Raw genomic sequence first — 16,115 nt, 5'->3', positions numbered from 1 at the left:
GCATTAGTACATCATTGCCAAGGAAATGCTTTAAAAGGCCCATCCCTGAAGGCCAAAGATGGCCATGCAGGAACCACCCTGTCAGAATAGCTGTTTGGCATTAACTTCACAGTGCAGCACTGGTAATGGCCTTTGAATCCTAATGAAGTTGGAGTTTATGCCAAAAGGCAACTACAAGTGCCTGTTATGACAAGCAGTATGTGTATTTTATTACAAGACCTTACAGTTACTTTCACCTCCTTTTTAGAAAATTTAAATTAAAACCAAGCCCTAAAAGCTAATACACAAAGCCCAGCAGAGATATTCACACACGGAATTTCAGGCCTTGAATGCACATAGTCCCTGAAAACACATACAGCAAATTTTGGCCCTGGACACAGCCCTCTCTTGTGCCTCAAGGTCTTCAGAGCTCATACCAAAGACTTGATGCCACACAAAACCACGGCTGCCTGATGCACCCAAGAGGGTGCCAACCTGCGAGGCAGAGGCATGAGGGCCACACACTTGGCCAGCGGGCTCGAGGTGTGAGGAGACAAGCTGCCTTGGTCCTTGGTGCGCACACCACCGGCCACCTCACCAAGACCTTGCTGAGGCTAGCTCAGGCAGGCATCGCCCTCAAACGCTGCTCCAGCCCCACCACGCTTAAACCCCTCTCAAAACCACCACTAATTGCATTCATTTAGCCTTGTTCTTCCTCCAGCGGAGCCGGAGGGCGCACACGGGCTGACTGGGAAGCAAAGCAGAGCTCCGGCTGCCAGCGAGGGGGCCGCAGCATCCCCTTCCAGCTGTGTGACCGGGTCGGCAGCGGGCACACGGCGCGCAGAGGCCCCGCTCCCCTGCCCCAGCCAGCCGACAGGATGCCGGGGCTCAGCCCGCCGGGAAGGGAGGAGCAGCGGAGCCAGGGCCCGGCGCGGCCGGCCCTCACCGCCCCGCTGGGCCCGCTCCCGTACTCACAGCTTTCCCGGCGATGCCCAACGCCAGGCCCCGAGGATGCGGCGAGCTCCGCCCGCGAGGCGTGCCGTGCCGCACCGCACCGCGCCGCGCCCCAAGGCGAGGTGCGGAGGGCGAAGCTCAGCGGGGAGCCGGAATGAGGCCTCCACAGCAAGGGGGGTTTCTTGCCGGCACTGTGGCGCGGCGAGGGGCGAGACAGGAGGAGCGCAAGCCCCGCCCGGGTGCTCAGACCGTGCGGGGAGGGCGCGGTGACTGCGCCGCCTCGACCAGCGCCCCGGGGCGCCGCCATTTTGGCGGGCAGGGCCGCCGCCCCAGCGTAGGACAGCTGCGCTGAGCTGAGTCCCGGGCGCTGCCGTTAACCGGCCCGTGTAAACCCTGCGGCTGTTTCTGTTGAGTTTTTGGCTCCCTCGCTTTCCTTCCAGCATGGAAACCCTTCCTATCAGGGCTGCCTCATTCTCCTTCGGGGGTTGATGATCCAGCTGCGAGGAAGCTACACACAGGGGATGGGTGAGAGGGGCTGCCAGCCATGGCAGGCTCTGCTCAGGGTGGCACTTTGAGCCCTGGCACTGCTCTGCTGGGGGCGACTGGCCGGCGCGGGCATCCAGCTGGAGATGCCCATGTGGGGCTGCCTGAGAGGGGCTGCGATGAGGGACTTGATTGCTCCTGTCGGGGTGGAACAGCTGTTTTTGCGTGGTTACTAACAGTCAAATAACACAGGCAGCTTCTTCTCCTTACTGGCAATTGCCTGACAGTGACGTTTTGTGACAATTAAAAAGGAAGAATTTGTGACATCCTCTCAAATCTGGCTCAGATCACCCATGGCCAGAAATGCAGAGCATCAGCACCCTGCGTGCAAAATCTGCTGGAAGCAACAGCTGTGCCGCGCTTTAGGCTGCGGGTTCGCAGCCTTAGGGTTGGCGCCATTGGCCTTGGGAAGTTGCAGCAGTCCAAATGGGAGCTTGCAAGCCAGGGTCCCCAGTCCCCAGGTGGGAGACCTCGAAGAGCAGCACTGTGGAAAATGAGAAATGTGGTCAGCAGGTTCATGAGCCGCAGTGTGAAATACTGAGCTCTGTCACCATAGCTCAGCCCTTTGAAAACAATGCAACACCAGAACAGAACAACTTAGTTGTTTATGACACCAAAGAACTGTTCCAGTGAGAAGTAGATGAGTCTGCAGAAAGGCAAGGAGTAGTTTTTCCAAAATAGTAAACATCAAACTTGTTTTTTTTTTTCAAGTGAACTGTGCCACAGGCCAGGTACTTCCTTTGTGGTTTGACGACAGAACATTTGAGGCTCTGGGGTATAGGCACAAGTGTCACATCACCAGACCCTAATGGAGTAACACCTGGGCTTTGGAACAAATGGAAGTTGCAAGTTGCATATGCTTAAATGAACAGTCCAGGGTGAGAGCTAACAGTTACTGCATATAGCTAAAGTAGGATTCATTTATCCCATTCAGTTTAGCTATGTACATTATCCAAAACTTCCAATTAGTTTCAGCAGATTTTAATCCATCATCCCTTTCTGATTCCCCCAGGTGACATCTTTGATAATGAATCAATGATAAATAGATTTTCCTGCAGGAGTTGCACCTGCTTGCAGAAATTTGAGCAAATACAATGAATGGAACTACGGAAGCATCTGCATTTGTCATAGTTTACTTTTTAAGGATTAATACGTAAAGTTCCAGTCTTAGAGCTTCCTCCTGAGAAAAAGCACCCACACATCCTCCAGAGATCTCTTTTTAGGATCAGAACCAAGCTGCAGAATCGCTAGCTCTAGTAATAATCTCCCACAGTGGCCAGCAATAGCATGCGTTTCATCAGCCCTCATGTGTTTTTCCAGGGAGTGGCAATGGATGATTCATTTCACTTGCAAGTGTCTGCTGAAGCTTATTTTGAGAAAGGAAGCCAGGAAGTTGTGCTGAACAACATTACCATGGAAATACTCACTGGGGAGGGGGGGGGGGGACACACACAAAACCAGTGAAACTTGCGAGTTATTTTAGGGATGTTACCAGCAGCTGCACGCACACCAAATAAAGGGTGCCCACACCAAGAATGTTTCCATCTTCTCAAGAAAAAACTTGGAGCAGAAATCTTCTATCCGCTTGAAAGACACAACCCAACGTAGCATAGTTTTCAGATGCTTCTCATTAATTAGAAGAGGCAAACCTAAGTCTGAATGTTATGACAGGTTTTGTGTCACACAGCAGTTAACTTAAAGGCTTCTAAAACTGTTATCAAAACTGGCTGCAAACAGGAGATGTTTAGGATTGAACACCCACCTTAAGACTACAGTCTTCTTGGAAACACTCTTCAGGTGTACTGCAAATGTGCCATGTGAGTGCAGCCTGTGCTGGGATCTGTTGGCCAGGTACTCCATTTCCTGGAGCACGAAGCGCATCACTTCTGCATTAGAAGATCCTTCTGCATTACTCCTGCATGAGCAGATCCTCTTGCAGAGAGAACAGGAGAAAACCAGAACTTTTGCCTCTGGAACAAAGTCCTTTTGGTACAGGACAAGATTTGGCTACCTTATTTAAATAAATGAGATAACTGATATGAGAACTTCACAGCCACAACTTTAAAAAAAAAAAAAAGAGTAATACACAAAATAAGTGAGCAATAACATGAAAGATAGCAGGCTGAAAGGCATAAACCCCAGCACAACAGTTGTGTGCTCTTAGGACACGCCTGTGCAACTCCTCAGGCAGGATGCTAAGGTACCATTGAGTGGGCCACCACAAGATGTCAGCATTGCAGAATGGTTCTTCCTACCAGGTACGGAAAAAGCTCTTGGCATCTTAGAAGCATTTGGCTTTTTTTTTTCTTTTCTTTTCTTTTTTTTTCGGGGTGTGTGTGTGTTCTGGTGGCATATCTGGCCTTACTTTTGTCATCCATTGACACTAGGATGGAAGTCCAAAATTGGCAGCAAAAGGGAATTTCTTAAATGGGTGGATTTGGGGGGTCTTGGTGTTAAAAACTCTTCCAAATGCTTTCACTGGGTCAATGTTAGCAATGCTACTAATGGTATAAAATGCCTTGTAGCCACCAGCGCCCTGTTTCAGGTTGCATCCAGCCTGGGTAAAGAGCGCACGCTGAGATTGAGCCCGTGTATTGACATGTCTGGAGGCTGCTCACAGCTCCCTTGGTGCCTGACAGGCATTTTTTAAACCCACACACTGGCTGGAGAGGAGTCTGCTGGCTTCAGTTCTGCAGAGGAAATGGGAAGAAAGTGTGAAAGTGTTTTGGGTCAGTTAGAAAAGAAGGATATTTGGGGCAGAAAATCTTTTTAAATGTGTCCAGCAACGTAAGCCAAGTCACCAGTAAAAGAATAAACTTTTTTTTCCCTGTTTCCTTTTGCAAGAATAAAAGATCTGAGCAAGCTTTTTGTTTCTTTCAAATCAACTAACCAACCCTATTTGTATTTCACATTAAAATTCATCTCTTGTTTTGGTGGGATGCTGTGTAGTTTTCACCTCTACCATTCAGCCCTCCAAAACATTTCCAGTTGCAAACAACAGCTTTCTCACTCTCCTGCTGGTACAGCTCTCGTCAGCCTTTCCACGGTGCCAGCAACTACTGACAGGTTTAGCAAACACCAAGTTACTGTGTCCTGCTTGAGGGAGACAATTGAGAGGGTGTAGTAAGCCAGGGGGAACCGTTTTAAGTTCAAAGCAGCCAGAAGGCTATTCTGCTGTGTTTCCCTACTTGTTTACATGAGCTTCTGTCTGTTTGGCTTGGGAAGGCAGCAATGGGAAGGTGGCACCTTTAACTACATGATGGTTTTGCCTGTGAGATCAGTCTGGTCATGATGTAGAGGGTATCTGTTTTACAGAGGTTCAGCTCTGCTACCTTTAGGGACATACAGGGAAGGGGGAAAAAGAGGAAAGAAAACCAAAGCTTCACCTGTGGATCATTTAGTCCTTTGGAGGGACAACTGGAGGAGGCAGATCTGTTCAGTATAACTCAGTTTAGCCTGTTTGCAGCAACTCAGATCTTGGCATCTCGAGTACTGTTGTTGGTATGAGGGGGAAATGATGTTCTATCTACCTTTCTGTAGTAAATGTGTTGTAGCACAGGGCTCTCCTCTGCCGATGTAAAAGCTCTTATCCCCACGGTGAGTGTTCTAGGGTAGCTGTAACTTTCTAAAGATTCACCTATGAAAACATTGTGATCGTTTGATGTTTTTCCCAGGATTTTCAGAAAATTGTCAGAAAGAGTCGACTAGGACTGTGCCTAAGAGATCATAGTTACCTAAGGAGGCATCTAGTGATGTCTCTTAACAATAATGTGGAGGGCAGTTTACGTGAAGCTGCACAAACTAAGTGCTTCTAACTTTAAAGTGTAGATTAGATAGCAGACACAGAACTTTGTTTTACAAGAATGATAAATGAAGACTTAGGAATAGATAACTTTTCCTGCATGTTTTAGAAGTCTTTTTTCCATAATAGCTTATTATGAACCATCTGGTCTTATTAACATTTTATCACAAACCATCTGGCAGCTATATTGTTCGAGCAATTCAGGAGTAGGACTTCCTCATAAATTAGCCAAAAGGAATGGCTCTCAATCTATTGTGTAGGACCCCCAAACATTTATGTAGGTCCTGTATAAACAATTATTTTAAAAGCACGTTATTCCATATTAAACTATAAAACTGTAAAAAACAGTAATAAAATCTGAAATTAAAGGTATTCTTTGTGATTCTTAATTTTTGTTTTTTACATCTTTGGTTCTCAGCCAGTTGAAACAGGACCTACAAAAGCAAATTGTGAACTAATAAACGTTAGGATTTTTTTTTTCCCCAATAAAATCTTGCAAACAGAGGATACCTGCCACCGAGCCTCAAAAAAATGAGGCCCTTTATCTTTGTGTCTCTGCACACAAACACCTTTCAGACAGTAAGCACTCTGGCAGGATTCTTTAAAATGTAACTGTGCAGCACCTGGCACTATTTAAAGTATAGATGTGTAGCAGCTAGTACTATGGGCAGCTGGGTAGAACTGACTGTAAATGATTCCATATTACATATTGATTTAGTAAGTTATCCTTCCGATCATAATTTTTCTACTGTTACATTTTCAGAGCAAGGAGGGAAAAAAAAAGGCAATCCTAAAATTAGTGCAGTTCACATTGATTTTGGTATTTATAGACAACCTGAAAGTCACAGCGAATGGAAGAACAGGGGAAAGCACATCTAAACAATACACAGGAAGCTCAGAACAGAACTGGCAAACCTGGAGGAGTTGTGTGATCCATAGTGAAAAGCCTGTGGCTGAAGCTGCCTGTAGAGAGGAAAGCTGACTGTAAGGAACAGATTTCTTTGATCAGCTCCCCAGGTTTATTCTGGTTCATGCTATTCTTCTTGCATCCTCTGAATGGATGGATATGCACAAGTACCCTTAAAGCCACTCACTCTCCAACTGTGGGAGCAAATTATTTGGGCAGAATTGTCCAAGGAATCCACAGTATGGGATTGCAGTTCCTCACAAGGCAGCCAGACAGATGGCGTTGGTATTACACTGACACAGAACCAGAGCATGGCCACAGTCAAATCTTGCAAACCATTCAGCAGCTAACATTAATAATTCATTGCCTAACATGATGCCTATTTTCATCTACTACAACGTTTGTAGCAATAGCTTTATTAAGATTTAAAATGAATTTTGCCTCCCTTCTGGTTTTCGTGCCTCCTTTGTTATATTCCCCAATTATTTTGCAGCTCCTCAATCCCCATTCCCATTATTTGTTAACTGTCAGCTCAATCTCTCCCAGAACTGACTAACTTCCAGTGCTGTTCCAGGGCAATTCGAAAGGGGTTTCTACTGGAGAATGAGGTAAATGCACTTTTTAAGTACCCATAAACACAGAAATACATAATTTTGCTTAGAGAGCTTTGAAACAGGCCATTGGCCCACAAAAGGAGCAGGTGCACTGAGAAGACCACAAATCATGAAGAAGCCAGTGGCCCCACAGGGCCCTGAGGAACTGTGAGGCTGTGTTGGTGCCACAGGGCGAGTCAGGGCTCCTGCAGCTTCCCAGGGTCTCTGCAGCAGGAGCTGCCAGGGGCTGTCTGCACCTTTTCCTGTGGAAATGCACACTTCAAGGGAAAGGGAAAAAACCAACCCGAAAGCCACCCCATTCCCTGTAGGGCTGGTAGTTCATTTCCTCTGGGTACCAAGACTACACCTTCTCTTTTAAAGCCATTTCATTTATCACCTTGCTATTACTGTCTTCTAGTTGCAGCACATGAAGAGTCTCCTTATGAGGAGCAGCTAAGGGAACTGTGGTTGTTTATGCTGGAGAAGAGGAGGCTGAGGGGAGACCCTATTGCTGCCTACAACTACCAGAAGAGAGGATGTTGCTCTCTTTGCCCAAGCGACAGGTGATAGGATGAAGAGGAATGGACTCAAGCTGCACCAGGGCAGGTTCAAATTAGACATTAGGGAAAAAGTTCTTCACCAAAAGGGTTATGAGGCACTGGAACAGGCTGCCCAGGGAGGGGGTTGAGTCACCAACCCTGGATGTATTTAAAAGACAGTTAGATGAGGTGCTCAGGGATATGGTTTAGGAGAGGGCAGGTATGGTTGGACTCCATTTTAAAGGTCTTTTCCAACCTAGGGATTCTGTGTGATTCTTTTCAGTACCTTACAGACAGTGGTAAGAACTTACCTGGGTTTTTTTTCCACCAAAGAGAAGCAGGGTGAAAAGAACAGAGTTCTCTTTGAAACACAAGCACGAGCTGGTAAGCTGCTCAATACCGCATGGGCTGCTGATTGCATGGAGGTTTTTTATATTGTGTAACAGTGTTGCCCAAACTGGTGCTCTAAGTCAAAACAGATGGGCAGGAGTAGAAGGCTTCAGCTGACCTGTGAACAGAGGGGGAACCACCCCACAGCAGCAGTGTCCTGCAGTGCAGGTGGTGGCAGCTAGGCCTGAAGCCACACAGCTCCAGGTTGTGGACGCGGTTTGCTGTGCCGCAGTTAAACATACAGAGTGGGTCTTTGCACTACTGGGAAAAAACCTCATGTATGAAACAAAGTGCTGGCCTGTTCTCTAGTGAATTTAAATGTATCTCATTTGCTCTGTCATAGGACTGAAACCGGTGTCCTCACTGCCCTTGTTCATCCGAATGACACATTGATTTGAGTAGCATCTACAACGGGTGAGGAAAGTGACCTTGGGTGGATGGCGCTCTTATTGCCAGTAGCACCCTCTTTCCAGCTGGCAGACGGGACTGCACTTCATGCTACAGAAATGGCCATAGTCAGCTTGAGCTGGGGCTTATTTGGTTCTTCCACAGTTACTGTCCAGCCTCACCAAGCCAGTACACCAAAGTGAGAGCAATGCAATATGTAAGAGAGAAGGAAGGCCAGCTGTGTCCTGAGAGGAAGTGTTCATATGAAAGGAAACAGTGAGCAACCAGTACTGGGAAAGCATGAACTGCAGCCAGTCTTCTGGCTAGGACCTTTGTGACTGCACACTTTAATACTGAGAATCTTATTTCAAGAGTACTTACTCTTTCCTCTCATTCCTTCCCCCCATCACTTCAAACAAAAGAATTCCTGTTGGTGTCGTGACCAAAACACTCCCATGAGCATCAGTTTTGGGAAGCTTTGCAGACAGATAAAATACAGGGGAACTCCTACTATGACCCTTCTTGTGACTTGGCACATACAGATCTCTTTTCCAGTTTCCTATGTCCACAAGAGGTGAGAATCTACCCTTGAGTTCTCTACCTTCTGTCAACTTTGGCTGATGTTTTTTATACTCTCCAAGATGATGAAAGGGAACATATGTTAAGGATGGGCTAGGCAGACCATCCTTTGGTACCTAGACAACCAAGACAGAAAATGTCAAGCTTGCTCTAACCAACCTAACTTGCAGGCAGAAATTTTTCCCATGAAAGGCCTTAAGAATTTGGTGCACTGTTTTTGAACTTCATAAGAAAATTGATTTTCTCATCCAAAAAAGCTATATAGCTGTTAGATAACTCTAGTGGTTTTCACAAGATTTGTTTCACTGACTGAAGTGTAAGTAACGAACAACGAATACGAATAGGACGATCTCTTGACTTCATTCCATCTTCAGTCTGTCCATGGCTGAAATGATAACAAACCGAAGAGTAAACAAAACAGTAAATCTCTCTCGGCTATTAGACAGGTTCTCATCTATTGATAAATCTACATAATCTTCCTTGCTCTAGGCAGCAATCTAGGCATTGCAGACATATCCTCATAAAACTTAAGGATGAAAGGATTTTTCAAGGCATGCAGAGCAGGAATTCAAACTAGATTTACTTCAGCCTTTATCATGGTTTTGTGTTTGGTTCTTTTTTTCTTTCCCCAACACAAGTCAAAAAGTAAGAAATCTTAATAAAAAATTGCTTTCATAAATTAAACTTAAGAAAACAAACGTTACCTAAGCAAAAAAGAAATTAAAAATTTGTATTTTCAAATTCTAACAGCTGATCTTAGTGGAATTGCAAGTGAAACATCAGGTCTAAAAATTCTCTAAGATAAGTAGTGCCCTAACACATTAGAGAAACTCAGTAATCCCTGAAGGCTGTGAAACTACAGACAAACGTCAGCTGATGTTCATACACAATATCTTGTCTTCCAAGAATTTATTATTGTGCCAAGAGCCTGTAAAAACTTACATCAATGAATCCAGAGAGTCAAATTCTAAATTAATTTAAGCCTCGGATATACTGAGCTCAGTAAAGTAATGTTGGTTTACCTCAAATGAGGATTTACAAAGAGCAATTTCAAATATTTCCCTTGGTACAGAGTAAGCAAAGACACAAATTCATAAGTAATCAGCAGAATTTGGTACCTGTCGAGCTTTTAACCCCATTCAAAAACTCAGAGTAACCCTACAAATTCTGATTCGTCTGCTGGGATGAGGATTTAAGTTAAAAATCAACAAATTGAGTGTGGAGAGAAATGTTTGCAAGATGGAAGAGAGACAACGGAGGCATTAAAAAGAGAAAGAAGCCAAGAAGTGTCAGTTACTAAGCAGAGCAGCCTTTGCTCAGCTGTCAGTGTTTTTCCTCACGCTATGGTGGTTTGAATCATTTTGCAGTAAGCAAAATGATTTAAAAATAGAGATCACTGTAAATGAACAGACAGCTGAGCTTAAACACAAATTGGATGCAAGGTCTATAGGAGCCAAGTTTACCTTACGCTTCTGTAGGGCAGCACGAGCCTGTTTTGCCTGGGTAGCACTGACCACATGTGGGTACCCAGCATGTTATTAAATCAACTCTGCATCCATTTCTCTGTAAGAGGAGTTCCTGTCACCCTGGGTGTCCATGATCAGGGTGCCAATATCAAGGGTCCCTTGCCTTCCTGCTCTCCCTGTTTAATTATGAAAAACAAGAAATCGTAACGCTTCTGTAAACCGCTGTTTTCCCAGTAACTTGAACAAAATGCCAGTTATTTCAGGTACCAATTAAAGCATATTAGTTTTCTCTGAAGTTAATCAGCAATGAAGTGATTGCCCTGACACGATGAATGAGTTCTGAGTTATTAACCCAATAGAGAACAGAAAAAAGAGGGTGGATTTCAAGAAGCACGAGCTAATTCTTGCCAGCTATAAGAAATGGTTTTCATTTGGCCTCCATCCCTCTGCTGCCGGGTACAACAGCTGAGGGTATTTCGTGTGGTAACAGATTTATTGATCTAATTTTCCCAGCTCTTCTTGGAGCCTCCATGCTCCTCCCACCAAATCTTTGTAAGAACTGAGCTTGGGAAGTGCTGCAGAACTAGTCTGGAACTTGAGGTTGGTCAGGAATTACACTCTCTGTACCGTCACTTTTTTCAAGATCCTGATCCATCCATGTTGCATCTTACACACACACACACACACACACACGTACGGCGAGACTGTGAGACAGAGGTGAGAGCTCATCGGCAGAGCTGTCCTGAATCACCATCTCTGAGGGAGAAAAACACCATGGCGATACCATTTCCTTCCAGCTATTTATATTATCCAGTAAATACGATGTTTCTTTGTTTTTATCAATTGTTTTTAATGGAGAACATGTGGTCTCTGGTCTCCACATTCATGCTAAACCGTAAAATTTATGCTGCATATCTGTCTGCTAAATACTGCTTTTAAGATTCAACTTCCAGATGTAAAAGAATTCTATCAGCTCACCCCTTTCCCTGCCCCAGTGCCTGGCATAACAGCCATGCCTCAGTGCTCTACAGGGCGTTTGCAGGTAACTGGTAAACAAGTGGAACGTTGGACAACTACCAGACAGATTGTGAGAGTGATCAATCAGGCTTCCAGCAGCTGGGAGCTCTTTCATACTTGCCATTTTCACAAGCTCAAAAAGCACAGCTCACTACAGCAGCCAGACTCATTTCAGCTGTCACCGACAACCTTTGCAGAAAGGTGCTTACCACCCCTGGGAAAAAGTCAGGGTGCTCTATGACATTTGCAAGTAGGATTTATTAACATCCAACTAAATTGGTTACAGAGACAAAAATAATAAATCAAATTGTGCATCAGAGTGCTCCAATGTTATTACAAATTCCTGGAGTAAGTGAAGCAGAAAACAGGAACGATCCTGACTACAGAAAGTTTTCTCAAAAAATCTGAAAGCCAGTGATAATTCTAACACATAAAATACCTTTCTTCATTCTCAAGTCACTAATGCCCTATCAAAACAAACAACAAATTCAGCATTTAGCTGCTCTGTGTATGTAATACCTCATACACGTGGTGCAGTTTTCCAATACTGGAACTAGTAAAATAATGTTAACATAAATACAAGACAGCCTGATTCTCAGGGATACCAACCATCTCAAAGGCATGGAGCTGAAGGAGCTCATCACCTTTTGTCAACCAACCTCCCAAGCATTGTCATGAAGCTTTAATACGGTTTGCTTTATACAATAAAAACACCAAATCCAGAATTTATATAAAACCCCAAACAGCTTTAAATAATTTTTCAACATATGGCAACTATTTATGTGGAAAATTTCTCTTATTGCTTTCAAAAGCTGCAGCAAGAACAGTATCTAAGAACCAAGCAGGACGAGAATACATCTGGTGATAAGTTACAGCATTTACTGTTTCAACAGGTAAGCCAGATAACATGTGCAGCTTCTTAGGAACCCACAGCTGCTGGAATAAGTTGCTCTCACCAGTAGCTAGAAAATAGAAAAGATGAGTTAGTGACCACTGTGAATTTGATTTATAGTAGTCATAATCCACGACTGTAAACAGACTCAACCAAAACCCCTTCCATTTTAACTTCACTCCTTTGAACAGCACCATCTGACTCCAGCCCTGCAAGACACATTCAGCTAGGTGGAGAAGGTGGATTTCATCCTTCTCTATTAGACATGCACTGTGGGCCAAGTTTCACACTCCTCCCCAGGTTGCTGCCCAGTATACACTGTACACAAAGAAAAGCTTAAATAACAGAATAAAATATGCTGAAAGTTTCCTGCTCTGCAAAGCCGGTCATCTAGAGAGATGACAGAAGGTAGTTACACAAAATCCAGTGCAAGGACGTTAATTAGGAGCATGCTGAGCAGATGCACCTGTACACAGCCATGGCACCCTACCCCTACAAAATTCACACCCTCCAGAGTGCACATGGGAAGAAAGTCCTCTTCACAGTCAAGGAAGAGAGACAGAAGTAAGCCACAACGTTAATGGGGAAAGTTATTAGCTACAGCTCTTAGCTGTGATTTATCACTTAAAAGTTTAAGAGTGGACTGTTTACCTGTTTGTCAGATTATTAATTTATTTTAATGAGTAGGAACTGGGACACTGAATAAGGACTCTTAGATATGAGGGGCCACAAAAAAACCCCCAAACCTGAACAGGATGGTAAACAGCTGAGGGAAAGGGAAGGCACAGGAAGGGATAAAGTTTTGTTCAGTTGGGTTTGTGGGGTTGTTTTTCATGCAACCTCAAAGCTGTCCCTGGTTGTATGCTCTGGCCCATGAATTTGTGTTCCATCCTGTACAGTGATCTGGCTTCAACACTAAACTGCCAAGTAATAATGTAACCATGTTTGCAGCCACCACATCCCTCGGGGCAGGTTTTAAAAGAACTTAGCAATCCTCCCCCAGGCCCTTCAAACAAAACTTGTTGGTGAAAGCACAGAGCTCTAGGATATTTGCTTATCTTTTCCTACTCTTCGTTCCATGCATGTCATGGTCTAAAGCCCTGCATAAAGAAATCCCTAAGTGCTTTACTGCATCTGTATTTCAAAAAGCATCTAAAAGTAGTAGCTCAGTGCTGGCAAACTAACACCTAAAGCATATCTCAGGGATCCAGAAAGGAATGCAATGATTAACAAGGTGCTCCAGTTCCACTCGGTCTAAAGGGCTTCTTACACTATGAAGAGTGGTTTCTTGAACCAGTCATACTGTTATTGCATAATCCCAAACTAACCCTGCACCACAATCAAAAACTGTCAGGTCTGCAAATGCAGAAATAGAGCTGTGGGTTTCTGTTTCTATGACCACTATTTCCCTGAATATTTTTTTTATTCTTTCTTTCTTTGCTGGGTAATTTGAGAACTGAGAAACAGAGTCAGTGTTTTAACACCCAAAGGCCTGAGCTGCTCCATCATCTTGACATAAGTTTATAGTGAGTTTACCTTTGTGAAAGGGTGCACCAAGAAAGGCAGTGCTAGTTGAGCTCTTCACAAACTGCCCTCCAAAATCATCTTGAGTAACCTCTATGAAGTCATAACAGCAGGCAATGGTCATCACGAAGTTTTAAGACTCATCCATTGAACTAAACAGCACTTGGGGATCACTGCTGCGTGTAAAAGGAAGCAGTAAGTTGGCCTGATACATTCTTCTTACTGTTCAGGGTAGAAATGGGGGTGAAGTCAGTCGCTCCATGTCAGCTATTAATGTAACAGCTGTCTTAGCTTAGTTACATTGCAGAAAGCAAAGCTAAGTTTTGTACCACTTAGTACATCTGAAGTTTTCAGGAAGAAAATTACCAAAACTTCCTCTTTTACCAAGAATAACTGTGTAGAATATATTAAGGTTTGTGAATGAATGTATTTTTATGCAGAAATACACAGATGTTACATCAAGACACGTCTTAGCACACACTTGACTGAGTTTAACAACTCAAAGTGTTTAATACAGAAGTAAGCAGGGACAACTGTTCTGCAGTTGGAAACACGGGGTCAGAGGATCATTCGCAAGCAGTTACACCAGGTTTGCAGATGTGTATCAGATTTACACATGGAGCTACTGTGCAATGATTTTGTACCATGTATTTAAGAAATACACTGGATTATTTTTCTCAGGCATTACATTTCTGGAGGTGATAGTAAAATTCTGAAGTTCGCCTTCTTGATATGGGGATTTTGCTGAAGAAAATTTTACGTAAGGCACTACTGACCCCAATGCTTCCTGTCATTAAATCAAATGTATTTTAGAGGTTTTAGACTGGAAGATAGACTGGCAGCCTTGCCATGTGATTTCTCAAAAATCGTGACTCAAACACCCAGTATAAGATTAGTTTTGTTTAACACCTGCTGATTTCAATGCATTGCAGTGCTTTAACGTTGCCTTTTGGCCTCTAATCGTTTATTTTCAGATGCTATCAACTATTAGGTCATATGACAAATTATGGAGAAATCCCCTCCATACAAAGAAAATACAAACCCAGCAATCAGATCAGACAGTAATCACAGCAGCTGCCAAATGTGATGATAAGCAAGTTTAATGCATTCTCCGTAAACCTTGCTCCCTTTGTCAAAAGCTTTTCTTTTAAAAAAAAATTCCCCTACCTTCTTCTGTTCTTACTGTTATTTCTAGTATAAATGGCAGTTGCCAGCAGCAAGGGTAATTACAAACATCAACTAATTTCTGTGCCAAGTTTTGACAGTTAATACGTGTTAGGAATAAAACGCAGGAAGGGAACAAGTCATGAAGAGATCTTCATTTTCCGTGAAAAGCTGAACAGCCCCCAAAGGTTAAGATTTCCTTTGGGATCACAGCCCAGATTTTGTCTTCATATTGATGTGAGCCTTGCATTGTTGTAAGCACGGTAGTCGAGTCTTTAGGTGTATTAAGTAGGAAGAAATATGCTAACTTCTTTGGTAATAAATTACAGAAGTGATAGTGTGGCAGAGTTCCCGGGCAAAAACAAAAATGGTGGAAAAGCATTCATCTGCCTCTAAGACAATGGGGCTTCAAGGTAATAAAGCAAAATTCAAATACACATCTGACATCACAGATTTGGTTTAAAATGGAAGCATTCTTGGTATTTCCTTCATGCTACATAAAACACATGGATCCATTTTTAATGGGTCTTTAGAACAATGCAGCATCCAGTAAAGTGCAAGCTTTTCCAAGTCCCCCTACACGTCTCTCTTACCCATGCCCTGTCCAATTGTTCCAGTCATAAGCCAGTTAAACATGCCATCAACCTTTGGATTTATTTTGTGTCGATAAAGTGGCATGTAAGAAAAAAAAAAGGGGAGGGAGGGTAGTGGTGACAGGGTACAGTTCTAAACTTGGAGACCATGTTGCTGCCAAAGAGTCACAGACACATACAGACTTGAAGAATCATGGGTCAGGCTTAAGCTGCAGATAGGTAGGAATGCAAATTACTCTGTTAATGATTGTGGCATTGAGAATTGATGGAAAAACCCAGAAATACTGCCTGCCTCTAGAATCTTCATTCAAAAGTGCGACTTCTGCTACATTAGTTTCCTGCTAAATTTCTGACCTATGGTTTAGTAGTTTCACAAATCCAGCCATACTTATAAAATTACAGGAAAGAGACGCAATTGATTTAGTGCAAGACACTTGGATATTTATCTGAACATAAACAAACAGAGGAAGATTAAAGACTCCATACATTTCTCCATAAGGCAGATGGTCATTTTTTTAAATATAAGATCTTAAATATGCTGTTTATTTCTTAAGAGGTAGAATATATCAAAATACTAAGAAAAATTTCTAGCTTAAAACAATCAGTTTGCTTACTTTTTAAAAAGTCTTACTCTTGCAACTTTTAGGTTAACAAAAACAAATGAAGCCATGGAAGCACAGGATTTCGTGCTCTGTATAGATTTTACTTACTGGGAAAAAAAAAAAAAAAAAGAAAAAAGAAGAGAGCTGCTTCATCTAGTCAGTGCTCAAGCAGTATATACAAAGG

Source organism: Gallinula chloropus (genome assembly GCF_964237585.1).
Source record: "Gallinula chloropus genome assembly, chromosome: 2".
NCBI classification, from domain to species: Eukaryota; Metazoa; Chordata; class Aves; order Gruiformes; family Rallidae; genus Gallinula; species Gallinula chloropus.
Note: the sequence above shows the minus strand (reverse complement) of the source record.